Here is a 16,187-nt window from a genome sequence, read left to right as displayed (position 1 = left end):
GGTCTATTAAATCAACTCTGCATAATTCATGAGCGAACAGAATAGCTGAGAAAGAAAGATGGGCCCATCAACCTTACAAACAAGCCAAGGAGGTGTGCTGGATAGAAGCTGTCGTGCCTGTGTCAGCTTGCTTGTTAAGCTGTCCGTCAAGTGCCTTCCTGCTTTTAAGTGTGCACAATTTAATATTGATTGTTTGGGAGAATGAACTGTGGCGCTTGCAACTTCCTTAATGGGACTGCTTCTCCAGATCCCCCCTGCTGTTTGATAAAGGGCTGCTTGTTCCTGGCTGCCGAGGAGGAGCTGTCTCTCCTACTCAGCAGCATTTTGCATTAACAGCCCTGAAACGGAGCTGGATGCTTCTTTAGAGAGGGCCACCAACGCTCCTTCAGGTTTGAAGGCTGCAAGTCCGAGGCTGGGCAAAAGAATTGGTCTGTCTCCATTACCAGCCAATGTTCCTTCCACCTCCTTCATTTGGCGTTGGCGTTCGCGCAGCTGCATGCCAGGGGGGAGAAAGTAGTAAATGAAATCCAGTTATTCATGGCTCTGGATCTCCCTTTTATACTGATATGACCCTTGACTCAAAATTAACTATGGTGAAGAGAAAAACCAATCTAGCCTGTGACTTTTGTAATTCTGTTTCGTGTCTCTTAAAGTAAATTGAGGCATCTCCAGTACCTGGCACACCTCGGGTAGTTCTTAAATGAAATGCTTTGGAAGCCTTTGTGCTTTGCCATTTAACATTTGACTGTGTTGCCTTCAGCGCAGTGGGCAAAAGCTGATTTGAGCTGCCTGATCGTTAATCTCTAGGAAATGAGGGCAGCAAAAAGATTTGTAATAGGGAGTGATATAACAGTGTCCTCTGTGTGTGGGTGTGATGCTGGGGGCACGTAAGAGAGGAGGGGAAAGAACGAAAGTGATGTTGTATATGCTTTTGTGGAGATTGGCGTGAAAGAATAGCATCTTTTTCCCATGAGAGGGTTTTTTTTTTAAATAAGATTTTTCTAGAACATCTTAAGGAAGTCTCTCATCCTATTTTAGTTTGGCTGAGGAGAATTATGGTGAACTTTAAGGAGCCAGGCAAATCTACATCAATTCTCTTTGAACAGAAGAGTGCTGCTAAACTTATTTTAAACTGACATTTTTAAACATTGCACAGTAACTTTCTGTTGCAGCAATTTGCCTTTTTACATTTGCATTGTATTTTCAAGTAGGGTGCAAGAGAGAGACTGAAACCAACATTAGTGCAAGCAGGTCTGTGAAATACAGAGACCATATGGTGTAATAGCGTAGGCCCCTCTCCTGTGAACGGTTTGGTGTGGATAAAACTTGTGCCCGAATAGAGCATGTACTGCAATAACTAAACAAAGTCGTCGTACACAAATGTGGTAGAGTATGACCAAGTCGTCGCTGAAGTCCTCACTTTAATCGTCACAGTGCCTGGATTCAGACTGTAACAGCTGGCCTGTGTTTGTACTGGGTAGGAGTGAGGTATTAAACTTATGTTTCTGAGAATGTGATCTCAAATTTGCAAAAACTGATTTGAATGACAAAATACAGATGTGAGTTTTGTTGCTTAACCAGATGGAACACCAGAAGACCGCGTTTTCAGTCTGACCTGTGATGCAGATGAGAATCCGCTGTTGGACCGTGCAACCTGAGAGTCGCGCGGCTTCCCCTCGCTGTTGCATTGCTTTCCTCCCGTGGATGCGCCTTTGATCCTGTCCATGAGACGAGAAAAAATGGAAACCTAGAACCACTGTTTAACAACCTGATTTTAGGGCTCTTAAACAAGAATAACTTCGAGTTTAGAGGCAGAATTTGCTCTTGAATTAGCTGCTGTCAGGGCTGATCCGTCATGTGGCTTTTAGGTTGCGAGAGCCCGAGAGGTTGGGATTTAAGAGTCTGTCTTGCAGGCAGGTCAGCCCAAAGAGAAGACGACGAGCATTCAGCAAGCGTACAAAGGGTCTGGAGCAGGTTGTGGTGGTGGTGGGGAAAGGCGTTGTACGCAGCAATCAGGTTAGAAATCTCTTAAGTCTAGCAATCTAAATTAAAGGGACCGGCTGAAGGCAAACCCCTCGGAGTATCTTGTAGCTGCATTGGTTGACAACCATTATTCAGCAGCTGACACGTTAGTAGCTAAAACCATTCATTATTTTGTCCTTTACCCCCCGTGGGGAGAGCCGCTCTGAAAATCAATTCCCTTTGTTGCTACATCGAGATCCATAACTCTCCCCGTGTTGATATTTTGTCCCCAAGCAATTGATGGTAGAATAAAGGGAGCTCGCTTCCTTGAAGCGATGTAGAGTTAATATCAGCCTGTGGAGATGGGGTTTTAATCTCCCTGCTGCATTTTAAATTAATCAGATATTTTCCGAAATGCTTTACTGGTTTTGAATTGAAATAGGCTGCCTCCCATCATTCCACTTCCCTTTTGCCACACAGGCCAATCAAGCCATTTTATAGTAGCTGATAGTACTGTAGCAGAGAAGCGCTTTTACCAGCTTGTATTGTTCATTTTTATGGAACGTAACTTGAATTTGTTTCCCTTTATCGTGGAAAAAAATATTTAGAAAGGAAGTTCTGGGCTCATGTTATTCTAATAACAGTTCAGAGGTTAATGGGACAATTTTAAATGCATTTGGAATTCTACAGAACTATTAGACCTCAGATTTTCTGAGATACAGTGATGGCTTTTTAATAACAGGGTAGAACCCTAAAAATATATATACCATAATAAATACACTGAAGCAAAATAAAATAGATTTCACTTGAGTCACTGGGAAGAACTTTTTAATAACAGGGTAGAATCCTAAAAATATATATACCATAATAAATACACTGAAGCAAAATAAAATAGATTTCACTTGAGTCACTGGGAAGAACTTGGGCTAGAAATCCATTAGACTGTGAAGAAGGAGAATTCTGAATTGTTACCAACCACCTCTACGTTTACCCAAGGAAGGGTCAGGTAGATAATTTTCAAAGTGAAAATCTTCCCCTTGTGAATTGTAAAAGGGATTAAGCAGGGATTAAGTGTTCTCCCCAGTCCTGGGCATTGGGGTATTTGTTGGATACTTTGTAGGCATGTAGCACTTCTGTAAAATAAACCAGGTGTCTGGATGTTTCAAGGCTTGTGAGTCTTCATCTTATTTTTTTTTATGTCGAGTTCCACTTCTGTGTTGTATGATTATGAGCATAACTAGCAAAAATGTCTTGTAAGGCCATGGCGAGTCATTGAAAGGGAAGAAATGAAGTTCTCTCTGCTTTTATTACATTCTCCATTTCAGAGACAAAGTAAGTTACTGACCCGAGATTAAAACAGCTGACAAAACCTGAAAGTAGGTTTATCAGCGATAAACACACAAGTGCTCGGCGTGCCTTTGTAAGTAATAGCAAAGTTTGATTAGATTTGGCTATTACAGATAAATTAGGTAATAGAAATAGGGAAGCGTGTAATGTAAATGCATGTTTTAAAGCTGTGGTTGTATCCTGTTCTTAAACTCTGCGGTAATGAGGGTGTTCTTCTTTGTGGCTCAAAGTTACCACACTTTCACCACACAGAAACCTGTGTTTTGGATAGATGACGACGACACGGTATTTTGCATCTTGCCAGGGTAGTTTCTTTTGTTTAATTGAACTTTGAAATATTCTCAAGCGGTGTGTGTTCTTCTTGTCCAGCTAAATCCCATGTCAGGATTTAGCTCAAATACTGATGGTGCCGTCCTTTTCATGTGGGTGCTCATCCTTGAAGACAAGGGCGTAGTCAATGGGTTCTAATAAAAAATAATTGCACGTGCTGATTTGATGGGCAGTAAAGCTCACTTTATCTGGTATTGACGCTGGTTAGGAAGTGCTCATGATGATAACCAATCTCAAAATGGGACTGTTAGGTAATAAATAACATTATGCAAAGTAGATAAGTGGCTTCTGATGATCTGTCCTGTGAAAATGCATCTCTCTCCGGTCGGCTCCCGCAGATGAGCCGATGGGGATCCCTCCTGCTCCTGCAGGTATTTTAATGGCTCGAGCACTCTGAAGAGCAGGAACTTTTTAGTACCCCGAGGAGTCGATTCTGCGCGCTGCAGAGCTGATCATTTCTGAACTCCTGATACATTTTCTTAAATCAATATAAATCCATTTTTGAGCTGGAACTCTTTAGTACCCCGAGGAGTCGATTCTGCGCACTGCAGAGCTGATCATTTCTGAACTCCTGATACATTTTCTTAAATCAATATAAATCCATTCTTTGAGCCGCTTCAAAGCTGCCTTTGAACTTGTAAGAGTGAAGCTGCCTGAGAAATCCAGATAAAAAACAACCCCCTTGAGTTAAATTAATTAATACTTTTAAGTGTGTCAAAAAGAAAAGACGTTAGTGGAAATGTCATGGTTGTGGGGGAGCAAATGCAGTTCCTGGTATCTGTACGTACCAATTCGTTTCCATTTGGCCATGTGCAAGCCAGATTTTTCAGCCCATTTGAACCTGCAACCTTGTGGGAAGAAAATGGTTTCCAAATAACATAGATTAGTTGGTGATTACATCATTGTTTTATATAAGAGAATCTGATATTTTCATCTCTGCAATAAGTGGGTAGTAGTGCTGTGTGTATTCTGTTCAGGATCTAATGCAGCTGTTAGTTTTGAATAGTGAGATTAAAAAAACGAATTACCATTTCTGGGTAATTACTATATACTTGTATGTATAATATAATATACATATTGTATGTATATATACTTGTATTTATATGCTTCACTTCATCCTCTTCTCCCCAAAATAACAACCCAGGGATCCCTGCACCACAAAGAACTGGGAATATTTAAGTTTAGATGTGCTAGCACAGCTCTGCCCTCTTGTGTGTGTACATTAATAGCTGCGATTAGAGGAACAGGGAATCCTTTGCAGACAGCATAGCAGGTGTGTTTTTCTGTTAAGACTAGTATCACTGTAAAATTTTAGCGTTAGTTTTTAAATCAGAAGATTCATAGTTTCAGTTCTAGCTTTACGTCTTCTGGCAGTTGTCAACCTACTTCATTTCCTCTCTGTAAAGAGGAAAATAGGTACCTGCTTCTTAAGCCTGTTGCGAACTTAATTAGGCAATGAATAGTGCCATAAAAGTGCCGCCTCTTGTAGAAAGCTAGTATAATCTGAGTGTCTTTTGATAATTAAGACATATATTACACTGGATTAGGATCAGGAGGAGGGTGGAGTACAATAGCTCAGCTTTTAGAGGATCTAACTGTACAATTGCAACATATTACTTCAGGGTCACATTTAAATTGGTAAATTTATTTTTTGAAGTTCCTTTGAAAGTCCTTGGTGCTAGGCAAGTTTCTTTCGTATTTTAGAGCATTCAACTTCACCTTTGTCTGTTGACGTGCTGCTTGCAGATAAAATGGCATCTCCTATTGTGAATTTAAAAATAATTTTATAAAAATAGTAAGTAACAAATTTAGGAAGGGTGGGATTCATCTTTCTGGGTTGAGATATCTCTGACGTAGAACAAGGCTCAGCAGATCACCTGTGCTCCATATTTAGTTAGTGGAAAGCCCATCTGATGCCATTCCTCTGACCTCTCCCAGCCACCTATCTTGGGATGCGATAAATCACTCCCCGAGGATGCGTATTCCTCTCCTTTACCTTAAAGACAGCCCAAGGCAAGTAACTCAGATGTCTTAATTTTCAGACATGTAAGTTAAAGGAGATGCATCCCAGAATGTCAGAATTAATGTCTGTGCAACTTGAATTGGAGCCTTTGAGTCTTTAGTGACACAATTACACGTTGGCTTTCGCCCAGCTCTCCAACATCATCTGTTGCACAGGAATGATGGGACTCGCTGAAAAAGGAACAGCTCACTGAGGGCTTTTTAAATAAAAGATATCTCTGTTATTCAGTGTATAGCCAGTTCTCGTATTTATATTCAGCTATCAAATCCCATAGATAAATTCCCTGATGCTGCAAGGTTCTTCTGTGTCATACTCAAACCGTGCATTATACTTTAAAGTCTCTTAAGAGACAATACTTGCTTGTCAAGAAGACATTTTGGGTTCCCCAATACTTGAGGTCTTGCTTTTTCCGAGTTACCGAGCACCTATACTGCAACAACTTCCATGGCCAGAGCACGGCTGCTGCCCATCCTGCTTGCTGGAGCGAGCGCTGGCTGGGAGATTCCGGCTCTCATGTCTTTCAAGCTGTACAGCCAAAAATGATGGATGGGCATGTAGTGGCTGCCTTTGGGAAGCCTGCTTAGGTGATTTTTCCCAGCTTTGTAACAGAAATTGGAGTGAGGTTTCTTGTCCATGAGCAGCTTTACACCGTCTTAATGAAGAGACTGTTCATTCACTCCTTCCAGGGTCTGTCCACTTTGCCGCGGACGTTTTAAGCTGCGTAACAGGTGCTGCAGAAGTCCTGTGGTTTAGTCACTGTTTTATTCATATTTCTCAACAATTTCATTCACTGTCTGACCTTGATTCATTTTAATATTCATCATCATTAGAAGGAGGCAGGGCACCTGGTGAAAATACTGGTGTGTCCCTGTAATTGTAGACGTGCTCATGTAATTAAAGACTGTATCATTAAGACATTCGTGCAGCAGGGAAGAGTGAAGACTGCACAGGCAAATATTCATCCTGGGACAGACATTCAACGTGGAAAACCTCATCCTGAGGCAACAAGTCTGGAAGAAGTTTGTGCATTCAAAAAATAGGGTGTTGGAGGAGAAAATGTTGAACCATTTGCAAGACCAACTTCTATGTTTTTTATATATATACTCTTCTAATACAATATGCTTCTAATATAATACTCTTCTTTGGCAGTGCATGAAATGAGGACAGGTTCTAGGTTTTTCCGCTCCCTATTGAGTGGGAAGTTTCAAAGACTGACAGGGCTGGATTGTGGTGCTCTCCCTGTTGTAATTTTATTTTGCTTTTTAAGAGGAAAGCTTTTTCTTACAATGCCTTATAATGATTTTAGTTTCAATTTCCATGTAAAATACCTCACGCCGTAGACAGAAAAAGACTAAACATAAGAATTTAAGCCAAAGGAAGGATTAGACTGGAAATCCCAAAGCTACCGTGCTGCTGATACTGGAATTAATGAGCAGCTGGTTATGCAGGTTATTTTGGGAATACCTGCAGCCAGTGTTGCTTCATTTGTGGGGGAAATATCTTCCATCCCTGCCTTGCTTTGGGAGGAGACAGCGGGTAGTCACCAGTTAATATCTCAGACCTCCTGTGCTATCTATAAGCCATTTTATTCAGAAGCCCTCTGTGATGGTGTACTCTACCTCCTTTATTTAGGAAGAGCATTGGCAAACAGACACTCGGAGGGAGCTCAGTCTCCTTCTTGCCTACCAGGATATTGAGTACAAGGTATCGAGCAGGAAAAAAATGGTTTAAATGGAGAAGATAACAGTTGAGGTGCTATGCCAAGGCTTGGATCCTTGAATATCTCCAAGTGTAGAGTCTGCATCCTCAGGGATTTGAGAACTGTTGTGCAAATCAGCCTATTTTTTTTCTAGATTAGCTTGTGTTTAAAAGCAAAAAAAGCAAAAGCTCTTTCAGATCCTTGTTTTTCTTCTGTTCAGAGCGTGTGTCTCTGCTCGGCAGTCAGCGCTGATGGTCAAAATTGGCTCGCGCAGAGGAAACAGACTTTCAGTTTTGATTTTTTAAGCAAATAAAGAAGATTATACTTTTTCAATTTCCTTTTTAAAGTACGCCTTTGTTACTAAATTCCACCCCAATGTTATTTGCTTGAATCAAATTTGAGGCTTGAATCAAGCCATATTAGTCTTGAATCAAATTTTTTGTATCATAATGATCAGGCTAATGTATTTGTGCTAATGTATGTAATCCCCCCCCCCCTCAATGAATGGAGTCAGGATTGCAGAGTGGTGTCTCGCCGGCCTGGTACTGCTAACGGAGATTTCCCAGTAACCAGACTGCTTCTACCGCTGGGAACCTCGCTGTGGCGCTGGGAAGTCCGGAGCGGTCACAAGTGTGTATTTATTTACAGATCTTCCCAGTTTACCTTAAGGTTAAACTTGAGCAGCACATACTAGAAGACATTGCTATTGAATAATCTGTGTAGGTATTTGTCTTGTAAATAAAAACATTTTTATTTGGAGTAACTCGGAACTTTAGATGTCTTAAAACAGAAAAACCACTGAAGTCTGAGCTAGCAACTCTTTCAGATTTATGCAGTGTAAACTAGCAACAGAAAATGCCCTTTTTTTTTCTTCGCCCTAGTGTATAAATCAGCTTTAAGATACCATTTTCAGCTCTTCTATATAGCTTTGGCTAATTTTCCTGCAGGGGGAGGTGTAGAGTCAGAAATGTTGCTTTTTCGTTTAAACCTGCTGCTGTTTTTCAGTCTCCTTCCAGTTTTCTCTGCGTTATTGTGAAGCTATTAATACACGACGGTAAGATCACAGCTATGAATTATGGCTTTCTTGCTAGCACCAGAATTGTATATGATGAGTTTTATTAACCCCAGCTGACTGTAAATAATGAGGAACCACACGGGTTTATTGTTTGATTTAAAGGTGTTTCGGCAGCAATTTGCAAAAGGAAAAACAGGGAAAAGGGGATTAAACAGAGAGAATGGCTACGGTAAAGGGCTCTCTCCTTTTTTCTGTTGTTTATATCCATTTTACAGGTATTTGTGTACACGAACACCTGTATTCTCACCTATATACATACGGGTATACTCACCTATATACATACACGTATACTCACACGCGATGAGTGAAATACAGCATAAACAACCTCTTCTGGGTGGTGATTTTCCATCATTACTGAGTTTTGAATACATTATGTCTCCATTTATGCAGTTTTCAAACTCCAAAGATGGATCTGGGCGTAGGAAGGCCAGTGTTCCTGTATTAGTTTTCTTTCAAAGCTATAATGTATTTATATTGCTACAGTCTCAATAAAAGCCTTTGAGTGTCTGAGTAAGGAAGAGGATTTCTTGTTAAATTTGTCTGTGCACCAGCCTAGCTAGGAATTTGTAGGATGCTCCTCTGATACCAAGGCAATCTGTTATTTTTAAATCTAAAAACCTTGATATTAGAGCTCAAAAACACTTTCTATCCGTTATTCATACCTTATTTTGAAAGTACAATTCCCTGGCAGTGGTATGTTGTTTTACAGTAGCTATTTGAGTTCGTGCCTTATTATTTTAATATTGTTCTTGTTTAGAAGACACTCATTACCTCTCTGTCACCGGTTTTACAAACGGTAGCGTAATTCCTCGCACTGGCAGCTTGTGAAGCTCAAGGCAAAAAGGAGATATGCACAGCTGGTTTCATCCTAGCCTTTCCCTCCCTATCAGTGCTTATTTAACACGGTTGTGAGAGCACCAAGCTTCATTTTGGACTGTAACCACAGCTATGCCCGACAGTAAACCTTCCCCAAGCTCTGCAAGTGGGAATAATTGTCACCCTGGCAATAATGTCAGCAAATGTCCCCAGGAGGCTGAGTTGGGAATTGAGGGATGGGGTGGATGTTGGTCCAGCCAGACTTTCATGTGTTGCCTCTCCGATTTGGATGGTCTCTTCCAGTAGCAGATATTTATACCGTTGTGAGTTTTCTGGTAAGCCGATGACCAGAATTACTTTAAAATGGGAAACGAATCTCAAATTGAAAAGATCAATCCTGCTTCTGTGCATTAGAGTGAGCCTTGCCCGATGATAGGAGATGATAACCTTGCTCCCTTGTGGCTTCGCCGCAGCAAAGCTTCCCGCTTTGATTTCTTCAGAGCAAGATGCACTTTACCAAATTCTTCTTTGGTGCAGCTCTCAATAGCAAAATGTTACAATAGAGACTTGAGTCATTGCCTCTGTGTTTATTAATGTTGGAAATAACCTGTGTGCTTGAATGCTGTTTTACAACATGCAATTTTTAATTAGAATTTGGAAAGGGACAGTTGAGTCAGGATCCAGATTAGGCCTTTTGGATAATCTTACCCATGTACGTGGTACCTACCGCAATGGATCCAGACCATGGCTCGTGAGGCTATTCTAGAATGAAAAAAAAAAACCCATCTTTCATTTAATTCCTTTACTGAAGATTTTCTGCCCTCGTGCTGTATGTTATGTGTGGTTTAGGTTATTATGGATTTTGGTCTGATAACAGGTTCTTCTTTGTGTCTTCTTGAGTCTTTTGCTTCTTTGCTTCTCCTGCAGGCTGTTCTTGCTGCTCTTGTTCAGTTTGCTGCAAGGTTGGGTTGCAAAGCTGGAGGGACGGGGAGTGACCTGGGGCTCAGACTCTTTCCACTAAGCTGGGGTGGAGGAAGAGTTGGGCTCTGACCTGGTTTTTTAGTATGACGAGACTAAAATGTGAACTTGAGCTCCTTCTCCACCTCAGAGCGCCATAGCTGGTCTGTGCTTTTCCCAGGAAGGGTGCTAAGGTGCTCCAGGCAGCTGGCAGTTTGCACGCTGGAGAAAGTAAGGTGAGGGGTGAAAGGCTGTCTGATGGCTGCAGTTGTTGAAGTCCACTTTACTCTGGCTTTACTCCCACAACAAAAATGGCCTCTTTGCGTCTGGCAATTTCTTCAAGAGGACGGCTGGTGCTTTAGCAATCGTTTCCTCCATGAAATTTGATAGGAGCCTTCTGGGGCTGTTTTTTCCTCCTCTCTCTTTACAGCAATTTCAAAACCCTTTTGTTAAATCTAAAACCCACTGTTTGATAGTTCATATCTAAGCTATAATTACCCAATATGAAGATACAAGCACAAAATAATTTCCCAGGGAGGTTTACACAAAAGGGAATAACTCTGATTATTTTTTTTTTCACTCCTTTGAGAAAATCTATAAGAGGATGAATAAAGCGAAGAATGATGATAGCACAGCACAGATACAAACCTGATGATCTTACTCCGATTCTGTCGGGGTTTCCGCTCCAGTGGCTTCCTTAAAGGAGCATTGTCAGAAAGAAAAATCACATTGCTGGAAGTGGGTTGTGCAATCAATCACTGGCCACCGAGAAAGTAGGGGATCAGATGGATTCCCTTTTGAATTAAATCAAAACACTTCAAAGAAACCGGCATGTCTCTCGACTGAGGTATTTAATCATATATTTGGTGCCTGACTCCCTGTCGCAGTTGCTTAATGAGACTGGACTTTTGTAATCCCAGAAAAGAGAGGCCAAAAGATAATTATGTAAGTTATAAACCCTTTTCACTGTAGATACCAAGTTTTTGGATGATTGTGTTTTCTTGGGCTGGCCCTTGAGTGGATTGATTTACAGAAAATAGTGGCTTTTTTTTTTTTTTTTCACTGCTAGAGTGGAATAAACTACCATTTTCTAACCTGTAGTCCCTGCATCCCTGCAGTGCCTGGATTGTTTGTGAAGACTCTGTGAAATGTGACAAAGGAAAGCGTGTTTTCATATGACCTGCAGCATAGAATCATAGAATCATTAAGGTTGGAAAAGACCTCTAAGATCATCGAGTCCAACCGTCAACCCAACACCACCGTGCCCACTAAACCATGTCCCTCAGTGCCTCATCTACCCGTCTTTTAAATACCCCCAGGGATGGTGACTCAACCACTTCCCTGGGCAGCCTGTTCCAATGTTTAACCACTCTTTCAGTAAAGAAATTTTTCCTCACATCCAATCCAAACCTCCCCCACCTCGCTACAGCCTCCTTTCCCGTAGTTGTAGAGAGCGATGAGGTCTCCCCTCAGCCTCCTTTTCTCCAGGCTAAACAACCCCAGCTCCCTCAGCCGCTCCTCATCAGACTTGTTCTCCAGACCCCTCACCAGCCTCGTTGCCCTTCTCTGGACACGTTCTCACACCTCGACGTCCTTCTTGTAGTGAGGGGCCCAAAACTGAACACAGTATTCGAAGTGCGGCCTCACCAGTGCCGAGTACAGGGGCACGATCACTTCCCTACTCCTGCTGGCCACACTAGTTCTGATACAGGCCAGGATGCCGTTGGCCTTCTTGGCCGCCTGGGCACACTGCCGGCTCGTGTTCAGCCGGCTGTTAACCAGCACCCCGGGGACCTTTTCCAACAGCAGTTACATATGAGGAACTTCTGAAGGTCCATATATTGAAAAAAGTGGAAAATTGCAATGCACGCAGCCTGAGGGACTTGACGAATGTGCTCAGCTCCTCCTGGCGGGGCCAAATTCGGCGACCTTTCCCCGTGCAGAAACCTTCCGAGCGACCGATTGCGAGAGTATGTGTTCTTGGCTCCAATTAGTGTGAGATTGCAAACCATTATATGCCATATGGAGCCTCCACTGTTCCCGATCATCCTTGTATTTGAGAAGACTGAGGCGTGCTGCCGGTGCTTCTTTCTGTTCTTCTGCCCCTCATAGCAGCCCCCCTGGCCGGATCCAGCCATACGTCGCTGTTCGGGCTGATGCAGCAAGAGCTGAGTGACACACATCATCTGTGTGTGTGTGGTTAGGAAAAAATACATGGATATTACGACCAGCAGTGATTGAATTGGGTCCTTTTAGAAGGCACAGAATGTTTTATTCCCTTTCTCTGGAGCTAGAGTCCCAAATAGCTGGGGATTTGTATTTCCCTTTTCTTCAGAAAAATGCAGTGACCCTTTGCACTGGGACAGTCCTTATCAGCAGGCTGGGGGAGCAAATCTAAGGGAGATAAATGCACCAGAAGTAGGTATCTCGCTGCTTTCATGGAAAAACAGAAATGCAGATTAAGGTGGTTGTGGCTCTGGAGAGGTATATAAATAATTTGCCTTACTTCTTTCTGCATCTGAGTATAGAGCCTGGTAATAATCCTTTACTTCCCACAGCCTTTTTGGGGGGGAACAGACCTGTTCCTGTGTCAAATTTATTAATTTTCTCACAGTTTCTATGTCCTTCCTCTCTTCCCTGCCCTCTGTGGGTTCCACACCAGATTTGGTTCATGGTGTTTATGTTGGATTTCTTCAGAGAAGGGGTCAAACTATTCCCATTTTCTTTCTGGAGTAAATTCAGGGAGTCTATCAACTTTCTTCTATGAATCTGTGTGTTTGTTTTATATTCAGATATAATATTCACTTATATCTATGAATTAATCTAGACATCTTTTTCAAAAGACATCAGAATTGTTTGTCTTTTTTCGATTTGCTTGTCTTGGGGAAAAAGAAGAGAAAAAAGGAGCATAATGTCTCCTCAATCAGGTGTGTTGCTATTTCCAAATGAGTTTTAGGAGCGTAAAAACTCCATGTGTTTCCCCAGTTCCACATAGTTATCCTTAGCTCAGCGTATTGCCGGGGGAAGCAAAACTGTTTTATGTCTGCAGATGTGAACGGCATTCACTTGTGTCTCATGGTGTGTTTTGATTTCTCTGTCTTCTCTCCAGCTCAGCTCTTCTAGGTAACTCCTCTGGGTTTTTGCAGTCTTGGACCCAGAAGGCAGGCGGCGTCTGTTCTACCCTTTTCTTTCGCAGCTTGATACTCTCTGCTCAGCGCTCACTCTGACATTCAGCGTTTCTTCCTTCCCAACCCTGTTCTCAGCAGGCGTTTCCGCAGCGTGGGAGTGGAGTATCATGTCCCTCTGGTCTTAAAAGTGTGAAAAAGCTCTTTCCTTCAGGAATTAAACAACTGATTTTCCATCCGCTCGCTAATGTACTGTCCTCTTAGCTTAGCCCAAAACATTCGTGTAGGCTCTAACATAATTTCGTCTCTCCCATCTCAGCTGGCAACACACCCCGGCCAGCTAGCTTTTCTGTATATTTTAACATTTATGGTTCTCCCTTTCTTTTTAACCTCCCAGTAAGGCGTGCGCTACAGGCAGTATCAGGTAGGAGACCAGGTAGGGTATGTCTGGAGGGTCTTCTGATTAATGCCTATTTAAAACAGTTCTTATTGTATGTAATGATGCAGAGTTTTGGAATTTTAAGATGTATTAGTAGGCACAAAATGGCAAAGTATACTTTAGTTTTGACTGTAACTGAAATCTTTATGGTTAAATAGAGTCCGCAATGTCTGCTTTTAAATCCACGCTTACAAAAGAAACCATGAGGTGCCCAAGACACGAGTCTGGTTCAGTATTTTGTACCGGATAGTTGCACCAGGAGACACTGTGCAGGAAGAGCACGCAAGTCTGGCCACCTGCAGTGCATTTCTAGCATCCCCAAGTGCTGCGTTTCTCGGAAAAGAAAGTTCTGTCAAACCCTGGCACCCGTAATAACTTACACAGGGAAGTCATTACGAATCTGTTAATGAATTAGGTAACCCCTCAACTGGCTTCAGAACAGCAGCCCTCCAGGCTGTTTATGAAATAGCGTTGTTTTCAATCAATTTGTAGCTATTTAGGCAGCCTCTTAACTCTTCCCTTCATGGTTTCACTGTAAGAAGGACAAATGGAAAACATGAAGTCATCAGAAATCAATTAATCTCATCTGAGAAGACGCATGTTAAAATGCCTTACTTACAAAGTAAGTAACTTACAAAGATCCAGATATCACACAGTAAAGCACAATTTGAGAACATTTGGATCCCTGATCTGTGCATTTCCATAAGCTTAGCTTGTTTGGATTACTTTTTTGTTTGGACCGCGATTTTTCTATTTGTTTTTAGGGTAGCTGAACCTTCTTTATAAGATATTTGACCTTAATTTGCTGGTGTGCACACTTAAATCTCAGCTCTAGTATAAATCTGGCTGGATACTGTGGAATTTAAGGCAAAAAAACAACAACAAAACCAGAATGGCTTCACAAAATTTTTTTCAACTTCATCAGCAGAAGAAATTCTAGTTGTTTTTAAGTGCTCTCAGTGATACTAGACTTGGTGTGAATTGTGGGGGAGAGCCTGGTATGCTCGAGAGATGTGTTTGCTACTAGCCGCAGGTGCAGTCCTCGCATGATTAAAGCTCAGCGTTTCTAAAAGATAATAACACTTTGCACCAATAACGTCTCCCGACATGATTCAGTCCTTCCAGCTGCAGAGTTTCTTCTTTCTTACATCTGATCGTGACCCGTGCCGCCGGCTGGCAGAGGGGACTGCGGACCGCTTCGGATAATACCTTCTGCTCTGGGTTGCTGGAACCTGCATCTCCGTCGGTGGTGTGGGTCTGTGCCGTCCTCGGCGGGGCTGGGAGAAGGTGGCCTTGTGCTGTATCGCCCTCGCCGCTGCCCCGGCTCCCGCGACAGTTCTCGCCTTGCTTTGCTTCTGCACTTCTGTCATAATATTGACTTGCAAACATATAGCTTTTTTGCCAGTTGCTATGGTTACCTCTCAGCTACCGGCATCTGAACTGTAGAAATGAGTAACAAGCAATACATTTCAAGTCTTAATGAAATGCACAGCAGTGTGTTAAACTTTTAAACCCAACGTGAATATCACTAAGCAACATCCATTCGTGATTTGCTGTAATTACTGCTGCAAGCTCCTTACAATTGAAATGCCGGAGCACAGGTCTTTCTCCGCCACTGCATCAAATATGTTTTTCTGCCAGTAGCTTCACAGTATCTCAGACCTGTGATGTTTCATAGTCCCTTCACAGTTTCAAAAAACTGTTTGACCTCTTTAAATTATTCACACCTTCAGACCGGCAACATCTCCAAAATCTCCTTTTGTGTGTATCTCCCATTTCCTTCTCATTCACTCCCAGAAATTTATTTTAAAGACGTTTGATTCTTCTCCCTAGTTCCAAAATGTGAATCCAACTCGTTTCCTCCAAGCTGCTTCTTGCATATTTGGAAGAACCAATTTCATCAGACCAGCATTGGTGTTGAATTAGATTGTGTGCGTAGATGGTGCTTGGAGCTGTTTGCACCAGAAGGAGCAGATGCCTCAAGTCTTTCGAGGTGGTGGTGGTTTTCTGCTAAGAGGTCTTATTTAGTGTCTATCTTGAACAATGCGTTTTATCCATCAGTTTGAGAAGTAAAATGAAACTGGACACTGGTTGTATGTCTGCACTCCAGGCTTCAGGTCGAATGATTAATTGCACTGCCTGGTGCAATTGCAGTTCTTGAATGAGTTGTGCTTACAGGGCCGAGGCCAACTGTATGAGGTTCAACAAGGCCAAGGGCGGGTCCTGCACTTCGGCCACAACAACCCCATGCAGCGCTACAGGCTTGGGGAAGAGTGGCTGGAAAGCTGCCTGGCGGAAAAGGACCTGGGGGTGCTGGTCGACAGCCGGCTGAACATGAGCCGGCAGTGTGCCCAGGTGGCCAAGAAGGCCAATGGCATCCTGGCCTGTATCAGAAATAGTGTGGCCAGCAGGAG

The 16,187-nt window shown here is 42.4% G+C and overlaps 1 protein-coding gene across 1 annotated transcript in view; it reads left to right on the top strand.

The window, feature by feature from the left end:
• BBS4 (Bardet-Biedl syndrome 4) overlaps positions 1–16,187 on the top strand; it is a 43,419-nt gene that overhangs the window by 1,840 nt on the left and 25,392 nt on the right. The window lies entirely within an intron of this gene.

The sequence above is a fragment of the Pygoscelis adeliae genome, unplaced genomic scaffold (genome assembly GCF_000699105.1).
Source record: "Pygoscelis adeliae isolate BGI_AS28 unplaced genomic scaffold, ASM69910v1 Scaffold303, whole genome shotgun sequence".
Classification (NCBI taxonomy): Eukaryota; Metazoa; Chordata; class Aves; order Sphenisciformes; family Spheniscidae; genus Pygoscelis; species Pygoscelis adeliae.
The sequence above is the reverse complement of the archived record's forward strand: the minus strand, read 5'-3'. Positions and strand labels throughout refer to the sequence as shown.